The following is a 21,255-nucleotide window of genomic DNA, read 5'->3' on the forward strand; positions in this document are numbered from 1 at the left end:
ATTTTGTATCAATCTCCCTGAGGTAATTATTTCTCTGGAGATAAGAAAGGAAAACACAGTGCAAATTTGCACCAGTTTAGTCCCTTGTGACAGCTTTGGAGCGCCATGTTCATCTCTTATCCCTGTGGACACCTACCTCCCAGGAGGAGTCACCCCTATTAAGGTGTGGGCTCTAGTCTTGTAAGGTTTCCCATACTGATTTCCCTCTTGTTGCTTCTGGGGTAAGATTCTGAATACACTAAACTATCTTATTTCCCAATTTTTCTCCTCTGGAGTTGGCTGTCATGAATGGAGACACCCACTCACAAGTGAATTTCCTCTTGTCTCACTGCTTCTCCTTTCTCCTCCATAATTAGCAATATCTGTTCAACCCACACAACCATCTGGTTTCCTAGTCATTCAACAATATTTATTCAGCAATACTGTATGGTAAATCCTAAAGTACATTCAGGGAATGAAGAGAAGACAAAGGTACTGTGTTTCCTAACAAACTGTTCACAGTTTTAAAAAGCCAAGAAATGGGCACTCACACAATCCTTAGAAGCCTGCCCCTGGTGCACCTTGTGCCAGATGTCCACCATCCAATACCCTAAAACAGTAAGCCTTCCTTATTATATCATCAACAGTGTTTTCTCAAGGATGGTTATAAGACATTTAAAATTACACAAAAAATATATAGGGGCTGATAGGCTAAATATAAATCATAATGTAAAACATAAGATATCTAAAAATATAGAAAATTGTATAGTCTAAAAAATAAACCACAATGTAAACACAAATGTTACCTTATTTGAAATCTATTGTCTCATATCTGTACATCAGTTTTAGTAAATATGGTATGAATATGTTAAAAGATTACTGCTGTGGAAGGGAAAAGATATTATGCTGGATATGTGGGATTACTGTATATTGTATATATGAATTACTGTGATCTAAAACTCCTGTGAAGATAAGCTTAATAATTAGAAAAAAGAAAAGGAAAAGATAGGATGTTGAATTTTTCCAAATTAATATGTACTGTATATCTAACCTTTAAACTCATCGCTATATTCCATTTTACTATTAAGGGAACCTGGCAATATATTGGGCTTCACTTTTCAGGAAGTTTTGGATCACAGAGAGGTTCAACAATGGCAGGGGAGGAATACTGGTGTGGGATGTTATTGACAGGGGACACATGGTTGACAGGGAGTTCTACAGGGCATATATCCAAGGTACATAAAAATGTTTGGATATTTTCATAGTGGAAACAATTAAAAACAACTGAGGGAGTGCTGAGTTCCTAGCCAGGGAAGCTCTATCACAGTCCCAAAAGGAATAGCAACAATCCCACAAGTGCAACAACAAAGACAAATAAGAATGAAGGTCCAACAATGAGCCCCTGATACTAATGACTATGCTTGTGAGCCTGTGCACCTGAAATAAGAACAAGGGCTAGAGCAGCAATGTGCCTAAAAGTTACCTCCTGAGAGCCTCCGTGTTACGCAAATATGGCCAGTCTTGAAGCCAAACTCAGCATGTAAATTTGTTGCCTTCCCCCCAGCATGGGACATGAATCCCAGGGATAAGTCTCCCTGGTGCCGAGAGATTAATACCAAGTACCAGCTGATGATGTAACTAGAAAATGACCTTGAATAAAAGGTTCAACTCGGACCAGCAGAATATCTCTGTCTACATATAATAACAGGAGTTAAAAATGCTTTTTGACCTAAATCAAGGGGCAAATGGAAAGGGCAAATGAGTTTATATGGCTATGAGTCCAAAAAAGAGCTGGGAGTTTATCAGAGGGGTTGCCCTTATGCACAACTCAGCAGAGTCTTAGAGACAGATAAAGTAGATAGAACCCCAGGTATTTGTTCTTCTGAGGGCTACAGAGACCCACAGGATTTATGGTCATGGCAGATGGAGTTCAGGGCCATGTCAGTTGGCACTTCTTTGGAGTTTGTGTTTCTGTGTGATGGAGCTGGACTCAGATGTGATCACTTTTCACAAATCTTTCCTGTTACTTTACCAGAATTGTAGTTGGTGATGGGGATTAATATATACCCTGGGGATCTGAATCTCTGGACTGACCATATGATAGCCAGGCCCTGAGCCTCAACAGACTTCAGCTCCTACAATGGTTTATTGGACTTACCCCACTCAGAGAACATGGAGTTGAAGAAGGTCAACCACCACACCATGGAGTCAAGAGTGCCTACAACTGAAAGCAGTAGAATTGCATCCAGCATCCATGTGGAATCTAAGCCCCCTGTTGACATAGATGTGGAATGGACACAACCAATCCAAGGTCCACAGGATGTAGGAATAGAATATGGATTAGAGTGGACTTACTGATATTCTACTCATGTACTATTGTGATTAGTAATCGAAGAAAATGTGGCATTGGTGTGGAGAAATTGGCCATGGTGGCTGCTGGGTGTGGGGAATGGGATGAAGAGATGAGCTGTGGAGGCGTTTTTGGGGACTTGGAGTTGTCCTGGATGGTGCTGCAGGGACAATTAGTGGACATTGTAGGTCCTCCCATGGCCCAATGGATGGAACATGGGAGAGTGTGGGCTATGATGTGGACCATTCACCATGAGGTGCAGCGATGCTCAGACATGTATTCACCAAATGCAATGAACGTGTCATGATGATGGAGGAGAATGTTGCTATGGGGGGAGTAGTGGGGTGAGGGGAGTAGGGGATATATGGGGACCTCGTATTTTTTGAATGTAATATTAAAAAAATGAATAAAGACCAAAAAAGTGAAAATAAAATAAAGATGCAGAATCAGGATTATAGTGAAAAAAAAAGTGTTTTCTCAACATTATAATTTCAACCACGCACACATCAATCCTGCGTGTTCACCTTTCCACACCGAACATATCCACAATTCCATGGACCATCTGACCCAGTGTGTTATATTCGTGAGTGTAGAGCAATACAATGAGCAAGAATTGTTGTACACCGATAATGGAGAGGACACTTAGATGTTCTCAAATAGAGGGGAGAGTATCTCTCAAGAGCAAGGCTTGCTCCTAATGGGAGAGGATAGACAAGTTTGTCAAGCCCTCAGCATTGTTGCAAGTATCTATGAATCTTGTCCTTCAAGCAATGAAGCTTGGTTGCCAATGTCGGCCCCAAGGAGAGGGAGAGAGAGAGAAAATAGATGGAAGAGGGGGTAAATGGGGGTAAATGGAAGTGTTCTGTATGATCTTTCAATGATGGATACAGGCCATGATAAATTTCAACAAAAATTTATAAAAGCGTATGGTCTAAATTGTAAACCATATTGTGTACTACTGAGCATGGTTGGTAACTATCCAATATTTGTACATCAGTTGTAGCAAATGTAACATCCACAAGTAAAAACATCATTGGTGAGGAAGAGGGATGATGTTGGGTATATGGGAGATACCTATATTCTGTGCATGATTTTACTGTGATCTTAAACTTTTTTGAAGATATAATGAAAAATAAAAAAGGCAAGACACTGAGGAAGAAATGAAAGAGATTGCCTTGCCACTATATATACAAGACAACACCTATTAGAGTGATAAAAGGCAAAACCTTAAAAAAATTTATAAAAATTTTCATTTTTGTTTTCTTTATATGAGGTCCTCATATATCCCCTCTATATGAGGTCCCCATATACCCCCACACCCTCACCACACTCCTCCCCCCATAACAACAATCTCCTCCATCATCATGAGACATTCATTGCATTTGATGAATACATCTCTGAGCACCACTGCACCTCATGGTCAGTGGTCCGCACCATAGCGCACACTCCCACATTCCACCCAGTGGGCCATGGGAGGACATACAATGTCTGGTAACTGTCCCTGCAGCACCATCCAGGACAACTCCAAGCCCAAAAATCGCCCCCACATCTCATCTCCTCCCACTCCCTACCCCCAGAAGCCACCATGGCCACTTTCTCCACACCAATGCCATATTTTCTTCGATTACTAATCACAGTAGTTCATGAATAGAATATCAGTAAGTCCACTCTAATCCATACTCTATTCCTCCATCCTGTGGACCTTAGAATGGTTGTGTCCTCTCCCCATATATATCAAGAGGGGGCTTAGATTCCACAAAGATGCCGGATGCACTTCTCCTGCTTTCAGTTGTAGGCTCTCTTGGCTTCCTGGTGTGGTGGTTGACCTTCTTGACCTTCATGTTATCTGAGTGGGGTAAGTCCAATAAACCAGAGTACAGGGGTTGCAAGTCTGTTGGGGCTCAGGGCCTGGCTATCAGATCATCAGTCCAGAGATTCAGGTCCTCTGGGTATACACTAAACCCTAGCAACAACTACAGATCCAGTAAATCAACAGGAGAGGCTTGTGGACAAAGAACACATCTGAGTTCAGCTCCATCACACAGAAACACAAACTCCAAAGTAGGGCCATCTGACATGGCACTGAACTCCATCTGCCATTACCATAAAACCTGTGGGTCTCTGTAGCCCTCAGAAGAACCAATACCTGGGGTTGTATCTACTTTATCTGTCTCTGGGACTCTGCTGAGGTGTGCATAAGGGCAACCCCTCTAATAAGCTCTCAGCTATTTTGGAGACTCATAGCCATATAAACTCATTTGTCCTTTCCATTTTCCCCTTTTATTCAGGTCAAAAAACATTTTAACTCCTGGTATTCTATGTAGACTGAGATATTCTGCTGGTCTGAGTTGACCGTTTTATTCAAGGTCATTTTCTAGTTACATAGTCAGCTGCTACTTGGTAGTAATCCCTCGGAACCAGGAAGGCTCATCCCCAGGAGTCATTTCCCACACTGGGGGGGAGACAACACATTTACGTGCTAAGTTTGGCTTTGAGACTGCCCACATTGTAGCAACACGGAGGCTCTCAGGAGGTAACTCTTAGGCAACCTGCAGCTCTAGGCCTTGTTTTTATTTCAGGTGCACAGGCTTAAGAGCATAGTTATTAGTTTCAAGGGCTCATTGTTGGACCTTCCTTCTTTTTTGGTCTTTGCCATTGCACTTGGGGGATTGTTGCTGTTCCTTTCAGGATTGTGATAGAGCTCCCCTGGCTAAGAACTCAGCACTCCCTTAGTTGTTTTTAATTGTAACCACTATGAAAATATCCAAACATTTTTATGTACCCTGGATATATGCCCTAGAAAACTCCCTCCCAAACGTGCATCACCTGTCCATAACATCCCACACCAGTATTCCTACCCTGCCATTGTTGAGCTTCTCTGTGATCCAAAACTTCTTCAAAAATGAAGTCAAATATATTGCCAGGTCCTTTAATAGTAAAAAGGAACATAGTGATGAGTATAAAGGTTAGATATAGAATACATATTAATTTAGAAAAAATAACGTACAAATAAATTGGGGAATCAGAAAATTAAAAAATTCAAAGCTTTGTTTTTGATGCTCTGTCTTCCATTACTGCAATAAATGTTGCCCTGTATGCACATTGGCAAGGCAACTTCTTCCGTCTTTTCCTCACTGTCTATGTCCTTTTTATTCTTTTATTTCCTAATTATTAAGCTTACCTTTAGAAAAGTTTTAGAGCACTGTAATTCACATATACAATATACAGTACTCTCACATATCCAACATTAAACTCTTTTCCCTTCCACAGCAATAATTTTTTTACATATTCATACTATATTTACTGAAACTGATGTACAGATATTGACACAATAGCTTTCAAACAAGGTAACACTTGTGTTTACATTGTGGTTTATATTTTAGACTGTATAATTTTCTAAATTTTTAGTTATCTTATGTTTTACATTATGATTTACATTTTAGCCTATCAGCCCCTATGCATTTTTGGTGTAATTTAACATGTCTTATATGCATCCTTGCAAAACCTTGTGGAACACTTCTATTGCCCACACAGTTATATTGGTTCCATCTATTCAATACTTCTTTCCCCCTCCCATCAGGGCCCACAGTGACAGCCAATCTTCACTGCTTGAAGAGCCATGTACAGAGATACTTGCAACAGTGTTGAGGGCTTGACATGGTCAACTGCCCTAATGCATTGGGTGCCACCATTTCTCTCAAGAGATACAATTTCCTCTAATTGAGAACATCAGTCCTCCCCAGGAAATGGGTATAACTTTGCTCTCATTATATGGGTCTCTATCCAATTATATAACCCGCTATGGCAAAATGAGCACTCACACACTCCCTAGAAGCCTGTTCTGCATCAGATTATCACCTTTGAGCATCTTAAATAGGTAACTTTCCTTATATTTTTGAAAAAGTTTTCTCAGCATTGTATTCTCAACCAAATACCTCAGAATCTCCTATGTCCCTATGTTCCCCCACCGTCCTCCTAATTTCTTGGGCAATATTACCCATCCTCCCATTGCTAGCCCCCCTCAAGTCCACAAAGCCCTACCCAAATTTAGCCCTATGTCCCATTTTACCCCTTCCTTGTGCAAATACCTTCAGCTTATATAGATTTCTCCCATGTAGGTGTCAGCTTACATCTTTCCTCTACCCCCCAATATTCTTTAAACCTATCATCCAGTCTCTAGCTCTCTGAGGCAGCTTGGTTTCCTTATTTCATATCATTGAGATCATGTAGTATTTGTCCTTCAATGCTTGGGTTGTTTCACTCAGTATAAGGGTCTCAAGATTCATCCATGTTATCACTTGTGTTTGTAGTGTATTCATTCTTAAAGCTGAGTAGTATTCCATTGTATGGATATACCACATTTTATTTATTTATTTATCCATTCATCTGTTGGTGGGCATTTGGGTTGATTCCAACTTTTGGCAATAGTGAACAATGCTGCTATGAACATTGGTGTGCATATATCGGTTTGTGTCCTTGTTTTCAGTTCTACTGGGTATATACCCAGCAGTGGAATTGCTGGGTCATATGGCAAATCTATGGCTAGTTTTTTGAGAAACTGCCAAACTGTACTCCGGAATGGCTGGATCCTTCTGCATTTCCACCAGCAATGGCTGAGTGTTCCCATTCCTCCACATCCTCTCCAGCACTTGTAGTCCTCTGTGTTTTTGATAGCTGCCAGTCTCATGGAAGTAAGACGATATCTCATTGTAATTGTGATTTGCGTTTCCATAACATCTAGTGATTTTGAGTATTTTTCATATGCTTTTTAGCCATTTGTATTTTTTATTTGGAGAAGTGTCTGTTTAAGTCTTGCCACTTTTTAAGATGTGTAGGTTTTCTTTTTATTTTTTGAGATTTAGAAGTTCTTTATATTTGAAGGATATTAGTCTCCTATCATATACATGGTTACCAAATATTTTTTCCCATTGGGTAGGCTCTCTTTTCATTTTCTTGACAAAGTCTTTTGAGGTTCAAAAGCTCTAATTTTGAAGAAGTCTCATTTATCTATTTGTTCTTTTGCTGCTCGTGTTTTGGGTGTGAAATTCATGAAGTCATTTCCTATTACAAGGTCCTGTAGATGTTTCCCTACATTGCTTTCTAAGGTCCTTATAGTCTTGGCTCCTATATTTAGGTCTTTGATTCACCTTGAGTTGGTTTTTGTATAAGGTGTGAGTTGGTAATTCCCTTTCAGTGTGTTTGGTGGCCTTCGGAATATCATGTGTCTGTATCTATGAGGATCTATATCAGAATTTTCAAATTGGTTCCATTGATCAGTGTACCTCTCCTTGTGCCAATACCATGCTGTTTTCACTAGTGTACTATGTTTTGAAGTCTGGTAGTGTGATTCCTCCAATTTCATTTTTCTTTTTCAATATATCTTTGGATATTCGTGGCCTCTTTCATTTCCAAATAAATTTCATAGCTAGTTTTTCTAGTTCCTTAAAGAATGCTGTGTTGATTTTTATTGGGATTGTATTGAATGTGTAGATCAGTTTTGGTAGGATAGACATCATACGAATATTTAGCCTTCCTATCCATGAATGGGGAATATTCTTCCTCTTGTTTAAGTTTTCTTTGGTTTCGTTGAATAGTGTTGTGTAGTTTTCTGTGTATAAATTTTTTACATCTTTAGTTAAATTTAATCCTAGGTATTTGATTTTTAAATTTACTATTGTAAATGGTATTTTTTTCTTGATTGCCTCCTCACATTTTTCATTATTGGTGTACAGACATGCTACTGATTTTTGCACATTGATTTTATAGCCTTCAACATTACTGAACTCATTTTTAAGTTTTAGATGTTTTGTTGTAGACTTCTCAGGGTTTTCTATGTATAGGATCATGTCATCTGCAAATAGTAAATTTTGACTTCTTCCTTTCCAATTTGAATGCCTTTTATGTCTGATTCTTGCTTCAATGCTCACCCAATATTCTAACAAATATTAAATAGAAGAGGTGATAATGGGTTCCTTCCTTGTCCCTGATTTTAGAGGGAAAGATTTTCAGATTTCAAAATTGTAAATGATGTTAACTGGAGGTTTTCATATATATCTTTTATTATGTTCAGAAAGTTTCCCTCTACTCCAATTTTTGCAGTGTTTTTATTAAGAAATAGTGCTGTATTTTGTCAAATGCTGTTTCTGCATCTATAAATATGATCATGTGATTTTTTTCCTTCAATCTGTTTATGTGGTTTTTACATTAATGTATTTTCTTATGGTGAACAATCCTTGCACACCAGGAATGAATTCCACCTGGTCATGGAGTATAATTGATTTATGGTGCTGTTGAATATGATTAGTAAGTATTTTGTTGAGGATTTCCACATCTATGTTCATTAGAGAGATTGGTCTGTAATTTTCCTTTCCTGTGGTGTCTTTGTTTGGCTTTCATATTAGGGTAATTTTGGCATCATAGTATGAGTTATGCAATGTTCTTCTGTTTCAAATTTTTGGAAGAGTTTCGGCAAGATTCGTGTTAGTTCTTTATGGAAAGTTTGGTAGAATTCACCTGTGAAGCCATTTGGCCCAGGGCTCTTAGTTGGGAGGTTTTTAATGACTGATTCTATCTCTTTACTAGTGATTAGGTTGTTGAGATCATCAATTTCTTCTTTCATCAATATAGGCTGGTTATGTATTTCTAGAAATTTGTCCATTTCCTCTGAATTGTCATTTTTGTTGGAATATAGTTTTTCAAAGTATCCTCTTATGATAGTCTTTATTTCTGTGGGGCCAGTGGTGATATCTCCTTTGTTATTTCTTATTTTGTGTATTTGCATCTTCTCTATTTTTTTCTTTGTTAGTCTAGCTAAGGGTTTGTCAATTTTATTGATCTTCTCAAAGACCCATCTCTTGGTTTTGTTTATCTTTTCAAGTGTTTTCTTATTTTCTATTTCACTTAGTTCTGCTCTTATCTTTGTTATTTCTTTCTTTCTTCTTCTGGCAGGGTTACTTTGTTGTTTTTTTCCTAATTCCTCCAAATGAGCAGTTAGTTCCTCAATTTTTCCTCTTTCTTCTTTTTTGATGTATGAATTTATGGTTATAAGTTTCACTCTCAGTACTGCTTTGCTGCATCCCATAAGTTTTGGTATGTTGTGTTATCATTTTCATTAGTTTCAAGGCAGTTATTAATTTCTTTTGAGATTTCCTCTTTGACCCACTGTATTTCTAAGAGTGTGCTGTTTAATTTCCATATCTTGGTGTGAAATCTGGGCCTCTGGACCTTGCAGATTTTCAGCTTCATAGTGGTGTATTAAAGTCCTCCACTATAATTGTAGAGACATCTATTCCTTCCCTTAGTTTCTCCAGTGTTTGCCTCAGATATTTGGAGGTACCCTTGTTAGGAGCATAAATGTTTATAACTGTTCTTTCTTTTTGAATGATTATCCCTTTCACTAATATGTAGTGTCCATATTTGTCTCTCACAAATGTTTTGCATTTAAAGTCTGTTTTGTCTGATATTAACATAGTTACTCCTGCCCTTTTTTGGTTATTATTTGCTTGTAAGATTCTTTTCCAGCCATTCATTTTCAACCTCCTTGAATCCCTGGGTCTAAGATGTTTTTCATGTAGACAACATATAGATGGATCATACTTTCTTATCCAATTTTCCAGTCTGAGACTCTGGACAGGTGAGTTTAATTCATTGACATTCAGTGTTATCACTTTCAAGGAATTATTTATATTAGCAATTTTTTCTTTGGATTTGTGTTTGTTATATTTTGTTCATTTTTTTAGTCTTTTTAGTTGTTCTTACACTCTCCTCCATCTCTGTCTCTCCTGTTTTTTTCTTTCCTCCTATAGAATTTCCTTTAGTATTTCTTGAAGGGCAGGATTCTTGTTGTCATACTCTATTAATTTCTGTTTATCTGTGAGTATTTGAACTCTATCATATTTGATTGTTAGTTTAGCTGGAAAGAGTATTCTTTTTCAGAAATTTTTTTTCATTTAGTATCTTGACTATGTCATAAGACTGCCTTCTTGCCTCCATGGTTTCAGATTAGAAATCAGCACTCAATCTTAGGAAGCCTCCTTTGTATGTGTGGTTTTTTTCTCTTGCTGCTTTTAGAATTTTCTCTTTGTCTTGAGCATTGGATAATTTGAGAAGTATATGTCTTTGGGTAGGCCTGTTGGGCTTTATTCTATTTAGGGTGCATTGTGCTTCCTGGATGTGGATGTACATCTCCCTCACTAGGTGTGGGAAGTTTTTATCCATTATTTCCTCCAACACCCCTTCTGTTCCCTTTCCCTTCTCTTCTTTTTCTGGGATGCTTATAATGCATATGTTTTCACATTTTGCATTGTCATTCAGGTCCCAAAGTCCCTGTTGAATTTTTTCTCTCTTTTTATCTATCAATTCTACTAACTCTTTGATTTCAGATGTACTGTCTTCCACATCACTAGTTCCTCTCCCTCTTCAAATGTACTGTTATTTGCTGAGAGTGTATTTTTGATTTCTTGGATTATGCTGTTCCTTCCCATCATATCCGTTGTCTTTTTTTTTTTATTTGCATGATTGCAATTTCTCCTGCATGCTCTCCAACTGTTTTCTTCATATTCTTATCTCTTACTTCACCTCATTAAATTGGCCCCTATTAAATGTTTTGAGAGGTTTAATTACTTGCTTGATATTCTGCTCTTCTTCCTAATTTTAGTTTGTTCACTGGATTGGGTCATGTTTTCCTGATTATTGCTTTGGCTTATAGTTTCTTGTTGCTGTCTGGTCATCATTTTATCTTGCTGGCTTGATTAACTTCTTTGTCTAGTCTCAGGGATAACTAGTTGTTTTTGTGTGTGTGTTAAGTCTTCTCTTTGCCACTTTGTTCTTATTCTATTTCCTTGCTGTTGGCTAAGTTCACTTGAAGTAAAATATTAGGGCAAGTGAAAACAAAACAAGTAAGAAAAGAAAAAAGTAGAATAGTAGTATTGATAGTAAATGTTAGCAGAAGAAACATGTGAGATCTAGGACAATGGGTATTAGACTCATGTAAGCTGTGTAGAGTTAGAACAGTAAGAAAAATGGAGTATCTATAATGAGACAGTAAACTGAATATGGGGAGGAATATAGTATGAATTAAAAGACCAGTGTGGTCAGGAAAGTGGGAAAGAGAAAGGAAAAGACAATAATATGGAGAGCGAATAAAAGACAAAACCACACAAAGGTATTAGAAATGAAAATTGAGGGCTAAATTAAGAGCAGTGGAATGTAAGAGAGACACTAAATGATGGAGGATAAAAAGATGTAGAGGAAAGGGGTTAGCATTGGTAGCCAAAATCAGTACACACAGAAAAGAGGAAATCGAGGATGAGGAAACACAGCAAATGTGAATCATTCCTGGAACACCTAATATTAAAAAAAGAAGAGAAGGAAAAAAGGGAGGGAAGGGGGGGAAACGGGGGTGGAAATGCAAGCAAGAAAAACAGGAAGATGAAGAAAAAGAAGAAGAAGAGGAGGAGGAGGAGGAGGAAAGGGCTGTGGGGGTATAAAGAGGAAGGAAAAAATAAGAAAATAAACCAATAAAAAAGACCAAAATTTCAAGCAAGGAATCCTTTCTGTATTTAAATAAAATGCTTAGGAGTCTGACCTTCCCCCTTTCTCCCTTTCTCACTTCCCTCTCTCCCATGGCAGCAGGGAAGCTGTGTGAGGTGTCCAGTAGGAGATTCAAGTGGGTCCTTGGTGTACCAAATCACCAGAGAAAACAATGTGTCTTAATTTCCCCACCTCACCAGGAACCCCAAATATGCTAATGGAAGTTTTCAAAACACATCTTACAGCTATCTCCCTTAGGTGTGCTACAGGAGGGGCAGTTGATTTTCTGACTCCACCTTCTTCCAGACCAAGTTTCCTAACCCAGCATTTTTAGGTAAATAGGGCTTTCTCGGCAGATTTGCCTCTCCTTTCTTCCCCAGCTTTCCCCAAGCCAGCTGGAATGCTCCTCCAAGTTCAAAAAAAAAAGGGGGGTCAGGACCTGAAAATGAACCCGCACTCATTTTGCCCCTCTGCACCTCCCACCCAAACCCTCCAACTCACAGAGTCAGTCCAAAACTGAATGGCTAGTGTATTCTTTTACTGCAGGGAGCTCTGGATTTGGGAGTGGGAAGTCTGGGATATTGTAGACTTAGGGTATGTAGGTCTGTGGAACGTCCGCTATGGTGGCTTAGGGGACATGGATCTGGAGACCATGCTTCTGGGGAACACAGGGCCTAGGAATGCCACCACACTACTGACAGTCCAGGGAATGCCTAAGGGGGAAGAGTCCCACCTCTCCACAACTTCCGACCTTGGTGCTAGAAACCTACAATTCTACCTTAGCAAGCATGATTTCTGTCTCTCCAAATCAATGTCCAAACACCTCCTGCCTTGCAAGTTCCCAAAACAGCCACTGCAGCAAGATTCCAACCCTACTCAGCTGCTCTTCTGAGGGCGCAATTATGAAGTGCATTCACTCAGATGCCATCTTGCCCCACCCATCAGCTATCATCCTTTAATATCTCCATTTGTTCACCCCAGCTTGTCCTTAAAGGGAAAGTACATCTGCCTCATTATCTAATAAAAGATGAAGAAATTCATATGCTAGCTGTTCTTTAATCCTCTCCTGGTTAGCCATGTATATCACTCTGGCTGCTTAGATACTCCCAACAGTGAACTCAGACACTTGTTCTTGCTGGATTTGGGAAGTATCAGGTCTCGATGCCAGGTTACCTAAGTTTGTTTTTGCATTACTTTTTTCCTCTGGGTAGTAATGCTAGGAAGCATTTCTACCAACTGCAAGGCACAAGGCAGAAAGTACAGTGAAGAGAATGCAGCACATATGCAGAGTATGTTGGAAAACCCAGTAACCCCCATGCTCACTGACTCCAGGAACTCAGATTGGGTGAAAGCAGCTTCAATTGAGTCTCTACAGACCCTTCACACACCTTCCATCCTGTGCAAGACACCTGGTCATTCTGGGAGAGGTGTGAAGATAAGTCAGCCTGGTTGTTGTCCACAGCCACCTGCTAAGGCCAACATGGCAATCCTTAGTATTGTCTTAAAGTTCTTGAGAATTCCAGGAGTGCCATACTAAAGGAACTTGTCCCACGGCTGCTAGAAATCCTGGTGTGCCTGTGCTCCAAGTCACTTTACAGGACGGGGAGGACAGAAAACCTCCCAGCATGGGATCAGGGCTCCTGCTCCCACACCACGGCTAGCCAGAACCAGCCCACCATACCCGAGCTTCCTCCCACAGCTGCCTTCAACCTTGTCCATTTCTGGGATGGTCACAGGGTGCCCTGGTCCACTGTGGCCTTCACTTCTGTGGAAAGCATCACCTCCAGTATGGCTCCTACATTCCTAGGTTAACAAGCAGCCCAAACAATGGCCAGTGATAAAGTTTTCAGTGTTTGGTACTGTGAAAGTTGGATAGCTCTTTAGGTTAAAAATAAACTTGTATCTTCCCACTTCATTATAGACAAAAGAAAATTCTGGATGGATTTTAAAAGGTGAAAAACAGCTCCAAGGGTCTTCTAATCATCAAAGCAATAGGGAGAAATCACAAAAAAATATCAACCACTTTGACTATATGTATTAGTCAACTAAAGGGGTACTGATGCAAAGAACCAGAAAGCTGTTGGTATTTACAAAGAGGGTTTATTTTGGGTAGAAGCTTACAGTCACATGATCATAAAGTGTAAGTTACTTCCCTTACCAAAATCTGTTGCCACATGTTGGAGCAAGATGGCTGCTGGTCTCTGTGAGGATTCAGGCTTCTTCTTCACACTCCATGGTCCCAGCTTCTTCTGGTCTCAGATGTAGACTGGCATAAGGCTTGTCTCTCTGTCTGGTGCGACGGTTTGCTCGGTCGGTAGAGGTGGGGTCTGGCTGCGGACGAGGGGTCAGTCCAGCTCTGGACGAGGGGTCAGTCCCGCTTGGGACGAAGGGTCGGTCCCACTTGGGACGAGGGGTCGGTCCGGCAGCAGACGAGGGATCGGTCTCACAAGGGGTTGCATGGTTCGGCTGACGGGGTCGCTCGGCGAAGCCGGCGACGAAGGGGTCGCCCGGAGAAGCCAGCGACGAAGGGGTCGCCTGGAGAAGCAGGCGACGAAGGGGTCGCCCAGAGAAGCAGGCGACGAACTGGGGACAAGGGAGGCCAGGCCCTTGTCGGGGGCTCTCAGGACTGGAGGGCGCACGGCAGAAGAACTACCGCGGAGACAAGGTAAACACGCAAGTCCACTTTACTGAGGGAGAGGCAACAGTTTTATAGGGGCTGGGGAAGGCTGATTGGTCGAAGCCACGCCCTGTTCTGATTGGTTGCCGGCGAAAGGTCAGTGGGCGGTACTGGACGGGGGAGGGGTGGTGGTTAGGGATTGGCTGTCGCTGTTGCTGGGGGAAGGGGCAGGGTTTAGGGATTGGTGGCTGCTGTTGCTGGGGTGGAGGGCAGACTTGAGTTTCCCGCCCACGCCTGGCTGTTCCTGCTGTCGGGGGAAGGGAAAAGGGCGGGCTGGATTTTTCCGCCCACACCTGGCTGTTGCTGCTGTCGGGGGAGGGGAAAAGGGCAGACTGGAATTTTCTGCCCTGCGCCTGCGCAGGGAGAAGGAAGAAGAAGGGTGCCGCCCCACAAGGCATCGGGTGGCGCCATCTGGGAGGAGGGGCGGCCGCGGAAGCATGGCTGCCGAGAAGGGGAGACCCGAGGGCACTCTGCGCCCATGCCGAGCTTCCTTCAGGGGTGGCGGTGGGCCCGACCAACCACCCTATTATGGGGGCAGCGGAATTAGGCCTACCGTGGCCGCTCCCCTGCCAGGCCAGCAAACCACACTTCAGCCCGAGGGGTGACCGCAGTCTGGCACTTGTTACTTTATGGGCTTGGCTTCTCTGGTCTCTCCACAAGGTCAGCTGTAGACCCTCAGGTTATCTCTCTTCCCAGGCCTCTGCCATGTCTAAGGAGCCATCTCTATTTCTCTGTGTTCTTCTCCTGTGTGTTTACTTCCCCAAGTTCCAGCATCAAAACTCCAACTACTTCCTTTGCCATGTCTATTTCTTGCTTAGTCCCTGCCCACCAAGGGGTTGAAGACTCAATGTCCTACTGACAGGGGCCATTCAAACCCCTGATCATAATTTAATACGTAAAAATGAAACCTATGAAGTTAATACAATCTATCATGCCCAGAGGAACAGACCAGTTTACAAACATAATCCAATATCTATGTTTGGAATTCATAAACAATATCAAATGGCTACACTATATAAAAATTAAAGATATTTGAATTAAATCAAATAAAATCCAACAGTTTAAAAACGTAATGCACCATGGAGAGATCACATTATCTTTAACATACATAACATAGGATGTTGATTGGCCGAGAGTCACCTCTAGCTAGCAGTGTTATGTAGTAGAAGAAAACTTTGTAGGTAAGCCCCTAGACCAGAAGGCCCTTCAGGAACCCAAGGAAGCCCAAGCACCCCACCCACACTCCTGGGATGATGGAAGGTCAATTCTCCAAAGAAGGAACTTGGTCTCCTCTCAGGCAAAGTTCTGGAATCCAGAGGTTCAGAGTTACTGCCCAGCCCACTTGAGGCCAGCTGGCAAAAAAGAAAGATAACATGCTCTCCATCCCTGACACCACTTCCATATGCCCAGTAAATTAAGGACTTAGAAGGGAGCTGGGTTCCTGGTCATTCTGTGGCTTAAGTCACTCCTGGCCAGCCCACCCGTGGAACACATATGTGGCTGGAGAACACATAGACCAGGCCTCCAGACACCTGGTGGAGAGGTGGGAGGCACCTTCCTCTCTCACACCTGAAAGCCTGGTGCCAAAGTGGATAGGGCAGTAGGTCAGCCCGCTGGGGGCAGCACTAACAGCAGGGGAACAGGGAAAGGGAAGATCCTCATGGAAGAGGCTGGGCTTGTACTTTCCTCTGATCCTTCTAGGCTGAGTAAGTCCCTAGGGTTCTTATTCTGAGGGGAAGATCCTAAAGGGGAAGAAGGGACTCAAGAACAGAACATGCAATCACCCTACACTGAATGTGAGGGTAAATGGCACTTTATTTTGTTCCCTAAGCTGGAGAAAATCAGCATAATAGAGTATGATATGCAACATGACAGAAAAATGCCCATTTCTTCTCCTTCTAATTAGTTCTAAAACTCTCTTTAATGTACGAATGATAAGAAAGCAGCAATGCCTGCCTCCCAAACCCTGGATTAGTTACCAGGAGCCTATCATAGCTCAGAATAACCTTCCTTAACAATGCTGGTGGATGTTATCAGAATCTTAGACAGCTCTTCTTTGTAGGGATTTCGTGTCTTCAGAACTTTTGCAGAACAAAATCAAATTTTTTTATCACAGAAAAATAAAGAAAATAATATTCATCACCAGTCAACCTCAGTTAATAACATGGCTATCCATTTCCAACAACTAATCAAACTGAAAAATCTGCTTTTCCTTGATTTGTGTCATCAATTTTTCTTCTTTCCTCTTTTTTTTTTCTTTCACTACTTTATGGATTGAAGCAGAATGTCACTAGTAAAACTGATCCAGATTTAGATGCTATCACAAAATGGAGCTTCTGGGTTTATTGGTATTTCATTATTACCATTTCTCAAGGGAGTTCTTTTTTCACAAAGGATGTTGCTTTTCAAACACAAAGCAAGGCTATACTCAGGCAAGACGGCATCTGAGTGAGTGCACCTTATAACCTCTCCTGCAAGGAAGCAGCTGAATAGGGTTGGAATTTTGCTGGACTGGGCTGTTTCAGGCATTTGCAGGGCAGGAGGTGTCTGGATATCAAATTAGTGGCACAGTGAAAAAGAAGATTCGTGTATAAAGTAGAATTTTGGGTCTCTTTCATGGAGATTGGAGCTGCTCATACGAAGCTTCCCCCTGGGGTGGGCAGTCCTGGAGACTTTGCTGAACCAGGGAATTCCCAAGACCTGAGTGGGCTATTTGGGGGCTTGCAGGCTGGGAGGTGTCTGGGAGTCGATTTGGTGAGACAGAGATGGAGGCATTCTTGCGAGACGTGGAATTTTTGGTTTCTGACACAGAGATCAGAGCTTCCAGCTAGAGCCCCTCCCACTAGAGCAGACAGCCCATCTACCGCATCCCCAAACTGCTTGTAGTACAGCGGTGCCCCCAGCAGGCTGTTTCAGGGACTTGCAGGATGGGAGGTGTCTGGAAGCCAATTAGACAAAGACGGAGATTTTTGCGAGATGTGGAATTTTGGATTTCTGAGATGGAGCTCAGAGCTTCTGGCTAGAGCCCCTTCTCGTAGGGCTGGTGGCCCATCTGCAGCAGTCCCTGAATTGTCTATAGTACAGTGGCATCCCCAGCAGGCTGTTTCAGGGGCTTGCAGGGCTGGAGGTGTCCTGAAGTTGACTTGGTGAGACAGTGACAGAAGAGACTCTTGTGAGAGGGGGAATTTTGGGTTTCTGACACAGAGGTCAGAGTTTGTGGGCGTGACCCCTCCCCATAGGGCTGGTGCCCAGCTGTGGGGATCCCTGAAGGCTGTGTTGCACTGTGGTGCTCCCAGGCTCCCTGTTAACTGGATTTGTGGTTCCCAGGTCTGTGCCCCCTAAACCCTGGTGGCTTACACCCCAGAGACTCACACCTCCTGAGTCTGCAATATTACAGACTTCCTATCCCTGAATCCTCCATGCCCTGAGGGCCATCAAGGTCCTTGACTGTCCTAGCCCTTGGCGTTTGTGGGTTTTTTTTTCCTTTTTTTTTTTTTTAACTGTCTTGGTTGCTAATATTGCATTATCTCCTGGTTTTTCTCCCATTGTATCCTCCAAGGTCCTTTTTTGTTTATTGGGTTTTTTTTTTCTTTCTTCTTTTCTTTTTCTTGCTTGTTTCCCTCTCTTTTCTTTGCCCACCCCCTTTTTTCCTTCTCTTTTTTTTCTTTTCTCTCTTTTTCTTCCTATTTTATATTATTTTATTTATACAATAGGTGCTGTAGGTAGCGCCTCACATTTGCTGTGTTTCCTCATCCTCCATTTACTCAGTTCTGTGTGAATTGATTTTGGTCACCTACACTAACCTCTTTCCCCCACATCTTTCTATCCACCACAATCTACTGTTTTTATTACATTCCACCTCCATTTCTTTGGTCCCCAAACTTTTATTTTCTAATACCTTTGTTCTGTTTTCTGTCTTTTAACCACTCTTGATACTATTGTCTTTCTTTTCTCTTTCCTCTCTCATGAAAACACTGGCCTTTTAATTCATACTATATTCTCCCCATAATCAGTTGACTGTCTCATTACAGATCCTTTAATTACTGCTATAACTCTACACAACTTACATGAATCTAATATCCATTCTCCCAGATCTCATATTGTTGCTCTGTTAACAATTATTACCAATACTACTTTAAACATTTTCTCTTCTTATACAATTTCCTTTCTCTGGCCCTAATATTTTCCTTCAAAGTGAACTCATCCAGCAACAAGAAATTAGAATAAGAAGAACAAAGTTACAAAGGGAAGATAGGACACTTATGCAAGAACATCAACTAGTTAATCCCCTAGACTAGACAAAGAAACTAAGGATGATTAAACTCATGAAGATGAAATGATGGCCAGACAGCGAAAAAAAGCTACAAACCAAAAGAATAATCAGGAAAACATGCTGAATCCAATGCACAAACTAAAAACCAGGAAGGGGCAGAACATTGGACAAGTAATTAAAGATCTCAGAACATATATTAGAGACCAACTTAATGAAGTAAAGGAAGAGTTTAAAAATATGAAGAAAGCACTTGGAAAGGAAATTGCAGACATACACAAAAAGATAACAGATATGATGGGAATGAACACCACAGTTCAAGAAATCAATAATACACCCACAGCAAATAGCAGATTAGAAGAGGCAGAGTAGAGAATTAGCAACGTGGAAGGCAGTACATCGGAAATCAAACAGATATTAGAATTCATCGATAAAAAGATAGAAAAAATCCAGCTAGGACTTAGGGACCTGAATGACAATGCAAAATGCACAAACATAAGTATTATAGACATCCCAGAAGGAGTAGAGAAGGGAGAGGGGTCAGAAGAGGTGTTGCAGGAAATAATGGCTGAAAATTTCCCAAATCTAATGAGAGAGACAGATGTACATATCCAGGAAGCACAATGCACCCCAAACAGCATAAATCCCAACAGGCCCACCTCAGGACATATACTTGTCATATTATCCAATGCTCAAGACAAAGAGAAAATTCTAAAAGCATTAAGAGAAAAGAAAATGATCACATACAAGGAGGGTCCATAAGATTAAGTGCTGATTTCTCATCTGAAACCATGGAGGCAAGAAGGCAGTGGTATGCTATAGTCAACTTACTAAAAGAAAAAATTCCAACCCAGAATACTCTCCCAAGCTAAACTAGCATTCAAAAATGATGGAGAGTTCAAAATATTCACAGATAAACAGAAATTGAAAGAGTATGCCAACAAGAAACCTCCCCTTCAAGAAATACTAAAGGGAGCTCTGCAGGAAGAAAGGAAAATACAGGAGAGACAGAGTTTGAGGAGAGTGTAAGAGGAACAAAAAAGACAAAAAGAGAAGGAAAAAAACAAACAAAATATGACAAACACAAGTCCAATCACAATATGGCTAACATAAATAATTCCTTGAAAGTAATAACACTGAATGTCAATGGATTAAGCTCACCTATCAAAAGATTCAGACTGAGACATTGGATAAGGAAATATGACCCATCTATATGCTGTCTACAAGAAACACATCTTAGACCCAGGGATGCATGGAGGCTGAAAGTGAATAGTTGGAAAACAATCTTACAAGCAAACAATAACAAAAACAAAACAAAAAAAGCAGCTGTAGCTATATTTTTATCAGACAAAATGGACTTTAATTGCAAAACAATTGTGAGAGACAAAGAAGGATACTGCATATTAGTGAAAGGGACAATCCCTCAAAAAGAATGAACAATCATAAATATTTATGCTCCTGACTAGGGCGCCTCCAAATACGTGAGGCGAACACTGGAAAAACTAAGGGAAAGAATAGATGCCTCTACGACTATAATGGGAGACTTTTTTTTTTTTAATATTACATTCAAAAAATTTGAGGTCCCATTCAACCCCACCGTCCCCACCCCCGACTCCCCCCACAGCAACACTCTCTCCCATCATCATGACACATCCATTGCACCTGGTAAATACATCCCTGAGCATCACTGTGCCCCATAGTCAATGTTCCACATCATAGCCCACACTCTCCCACGTTCTATCCAGTGGGCCCTGGGGGGATCTACAATGTCCCGTAATTGTCCATGAAGCACCACCCAGGACAACTCCACGTCCAGAAAACCTCCCCATCTCATCTCTTCCTCCCATTTCCCGCACCCAGCAGCCACCATGGCCACCCTTCTCACCCCCATGTCACATTTTCTGTGTGGACATTGGATTGGTTGTGTCCATTGCACATCTATGTCAAGTGGGGGCTTGGACTCCACATGGATACTGGATGCACTCCTCCTGCTTTCAGTTGTAGACACTCTAGGCTCCATGGTGTGGTGGTTGACCTTCTTCAACTCCATGTTAGCTGAGTGGGGTAAGTCTAATAAATCAGAGTGTAGGAGTTGAAGTCTGTTGAGGCTCAGGGCCTGGCTATCATATTGTCAGTCCAGAGATTCAAATCCCCCAAATATATTTCAAACCCCAGCACCAACTACAATTCCAGTAAAGTAGCATGCGAGTCTTGTGAAAAGAGATCCCCTCTGAGTCCAGTTCCATCATGCAGAAACACCAACTCCAAAGAAGGGCCATCTGACATGGCAGTGAGCCCCATCTGTATAATGGAAATAAAGACTATCATAAGAGGATACTTTGAAAAAGTATGTTCCAACAAAAATGACAATTCAGAGGAAATGGAGAAATTCATAGAAACACATAAGCAGCCTATACTGACAAAAGAAGAAATTACTGATCTCAACAA

Source organism: Dasypus novemcinctus, chromosome 22, assembly GCF_030445035.2.
Source record: "Dasypus novemcinctus isolate mDasNov1 chromosome 22, mDasNov1.1.hap2, whole genome shotgun sequence".
Classification (NCBI taxonomy): domain Eukaryota; kingdom Metazoa; phylum Chordata; class Mammalia; order Cingulata; family Dasypodidae; genus Dasypus; species Dasypus novemcinctus.